Consider the following 3588-nt stretch of genomic DNA (forward strand, 5'->3'; position numbering starts at 1 on the left):
TCCCAGCTGGGATGGGATCTGCACCTGAGCTCAGGTCCAGCACCTCTGGGAGGTGGCTCAGCAGAGGCAGCGCACACAGCCCTCCTCACCCCACAGACAGGCCCTGGGTGGGCAGGGCAGGCCCACAGTGCCTGGAGAGGACCAGTGCTCCAGCTCCAGCCTGTACCCGCCTGAGGCTGGGCACTGGGGGAAAAAGCACCCTTGGAGATGCCGGGGATCGAACCCAGGACCTCCCACATGCGAAGCGGGCGCTCTGCCGCTGAGCTACATCCCCTTCACGCCTGCCAGCAGGACAGACACTCTGCTGCCGTGACATGTCTATGACAAGCACAGCCCTGTTGTCCCCTGGGTGCCCGGGGACCCTCTGCAGAAAACAGCATTTGAAGCCTCCTGAGATGGGGGAAGTCAGGACGGCCTCTCCACGGGGGCCTGATCCTGGCACAGGGGTGCACTGCAGAGCGTTGCCCCTTCCACGTCTCAGCAGGGCAATGGGGCAGAAGGAGGCTCTTGCTGCAGGCGCTGCTCCCACGCTCTGACCCACTCTGGGCTTGATGGAGAGGAGTAAACCCCCGAGCCTCCTCTGCCACCTAGGGCAACAACCGTCTGTCTCCCACCTGTCCCCAGCTCCACAGGAGGAGCAGAGCAACAGGGTGAGGGAAACACCCTCCCTGGGGTGAGGTGTCCCCAGGCTCTGATGGCACCCCAGGGTGTGCGGTGGGGGGCCATGGGGACAGAAACCTCTCACCCCCTCATCCAGGTAGCGGGCCTCCCTCTGCACCCCCCTCCCTGGCAGCATCCCTGGAGGTGGGGTGAAGGGCAGGCTTCCATCGCCCTGGGGCTGATGCCCAGAGAGCAGCACAGAGGTGTTTCATCAGTCATTGCAGCAGGCGGGTCAAGGGGGGCAAGAAACTCTGCTCAGGACAGCGTGTGACTACACACGACGCCCATGCACTGCAGTGGGTGATCCTCAGCACGGCTTGGTCAGCTGTCCTGGGCACATCAGAGGTCTCGCTGCGACAGACCTCCAGAGGAAGGGTGCTGCCATTCGGGCCTCAGCTCCAGGGAGTGCCTCTGCCTGGGAGTGGGGGGGGACAGTGGCCTCTGGTCTGGGAACTGAGAACCAGGTGAAGGGGGGTGTGAGGAGAGGAGCAGTCTGTGCACCATGGAGAATGAGAAAGAGGAGAGAGACAGGGTCTTTGCAGAGATGGTGCAGTGGAGAGACCTCGATCCTTGTGGAGCAGGGAAGGAGGGAGAGCTGGAGACCACCCCAGAGGAGCACTGAATGGAGAGTCCTGCCCAGGGGGAGGCTGGGGACTCGTGGTGCTGGAGGAAGGCTCCTTCTGAGCTGCAGGGCTGCAGCTACAGAGGTGGGACAGTGCTCTGGCAAGAGGTGAAGGAGCAAGCAGGGCTGGGGCAGGCTGGAGGAAGGCAGACAGGTCTGCAAAAATCTGAAGGTAAATGGGCAGACCAGGCATGTGCAACTGCAAAGACTGAGGGTGGAAGAAGCGTGGGGCTGGTGGAAGACCTTACCTCCTTCCCCAGGGAAGGCCTCCTCCCAACCCTTTTGTCCCTGGCTCCACTTCACTCACTCCTTCATTCCCAACTCCTCTATCTCCTCCCCGCTGAGCAGCGCAGGGGGATGGGGAATGGGGGTTGTGGTGAGTCCATAACAGTTCCTCTCTGCTGCTCCTTCCCTCTAAGACTTTTCCCATGGGGTCCCTCCTATGGGCTACAGTCCTTCAAGACAAACCCGCTCCAACATGGGCTGTCCTCCATCCAGCATTCTTTCAGGAATTGTCCAACATCTTCAGTGTTCGGTCCTCAACGGACTGCAGGGCTTACTTTCCCCACCATGGTCTTCTCCATGGGCCGCAGGGAAATACCTGCTGTACTCTGATATTCTTCATGGGCTGCAGGAGACTATCTGCTCTTGTGCCTGTAGCACCTCTTCCCCCTCCCTCTTCACCAACCTCCGTGCTTGCAGGGCTGTTTCTCACATTTTGTCTCCCTTACTCCTCTCCCATTCTGGCAGTTGTGTCCTTTCTTAAATATGCTTTTGTAAAGGTCCCACCAGCTTCGCTGATGGGCTCGTTTTTGTGCAGTGGTGGTCTGCTTGGAGCCTGCTGGAACCAGCTCTGTCTGGCATGGGGAGGCAGCCCCTGGTGTCTTCTCACAGAGGACACCCCCGCATCCCCCCTGCTGCCAAAGCCTGGACACCACCGCCAATACACAGTGTAAATCTTTGTCTTGCTGAATGACATCCCCTTCCTCTTCCCTCATTCACAAATACAATTTACTCGCTGGGGAGGAAGGGAGAGAACAGAGAAGGCCTTGATGCTGTGCAAACATGGTTCAGCAATAGCTACACCATCGGTGTGTTGGCAACTCTGTTTTGGTGACAAATCCCAAACACAGCACCACGGGGGCTGCCGTGAAGAAAATTAACTCCATCCCAGCCCAAACCAGTACAGTGTGCCTGGAAGAATGTTTCCAGGATTAGCTGCTCTATCTCCTTCCCAGGGAGAGAGGTGAGGCTGACTGGCCGGTAGTTCCCTGGGTCCTTCTTCTTGCCCTTCTCGAAGACAGGAGGCACATGTGGTTTCTTCCACTCTTTGGAGGACTGTATTGTGTGCGCACTCGTGAACTGAGGCAAGAGGACTCCCACTGCCTGTGGGTTTGTGGCAGGTATGGGAGGAAGCTGAGTCCCTGTGACGGATCCACTCGGCTCCCTGACCAAACCAGCAGTAGTTTGGTTCAGGGTCCAAAGGAGGTAAAGGCCCAGGTGTAACCTGGCCAGCAACTTCTCTACTTCCAGTCTGTTCTCTGAAAACAGGAGCAGAGGGACATGGTGAGCATTGATGTATATGGGCTTGGAAACTGGAACACCCATCACGTGATTAAGACATGAGTAACAGGTGGTTCCTCCAAGACTCATTTGTCAGGGAACAAAGAAAGTTGTGGGTACAAGGAGTCTCATGCATACCTTTCCCATCACATGGAATTTGCCTGTGAGCCAACCACTCTATTCCATAAATGTGGCAGCCTAAGGGTATCTTCTTTGAGCTCTCCCTGCTAAGCAGCTGGCTGCCCAGCGGTGATCTCTCCTTGAGCTGGGACACCTCTCAAGGTTACTCCTTGAGGCTGAGAGACCTCTTAGCCACTGCAGATCTTTGCTAAGTGACTGATATCGTGCTTAACCTTGTGTAAGAGTGCACTAAGATTTTGTATTGGTGACTTTGATTCTGTTTTGGTAGCTGTGAATCATTGTTACATCCTCTGTGCAGCAAGGAATATAGTGATCCTTGCCATGCAACTTTGTTAAGGTGCAGTAAAACCGCTTTTGCTGATACTTCTGGCAGTGGTTCTTTAATTGGTCTAAATCGCCCATCTGTGACAAATTGGTGTAGTCGGGAGGACTCTGGATCAGGATTTGCGACAGGAGACCTTATTGCAGGCATACAGTGTATAGGGCAGGCTTACGGGAAGAGGGAAACTTTTTACCAGGACTTGTAGTGATAGGACAAGAGGCTTTTAAACTGGAAGATGGTAGGTTTACATTGAACTTAAGGATGAAATTTTAACTGGTGA

General features: G+C 55.8%; 1 non-coding gene across 1 annotated transcript; it reads right to left on the reverse strand.

Annotated features, from left to right (window-relative positions):
• Nucleotides 1-202: 202 nt before the first annotated feature.
• Nucleotides 203-274, reverse strand: TRNAA-CGC (transfer RNA alanine (anticodon CGC)). Its single transcript has one exon. It is a non-coding gene; the product is annotated as a tRNA-Ala (tRNA).
• Nucleotides 275-3588: the final 3314 nt, after the last annotated feature.

Source organism: Grus americana, chromosome 27 (assembly GCF_028858705.1).
Source record: "Grus americana isolate bGruAme1 chromosome 27, bGruAme1.mat, whole genome shotgun sequence".
NCBI classification, from domain to species: Eukaryota; Metazoa; Chordata; class Aves; order Gruiformes; family Gruidae; genus Grus; species Grus americana.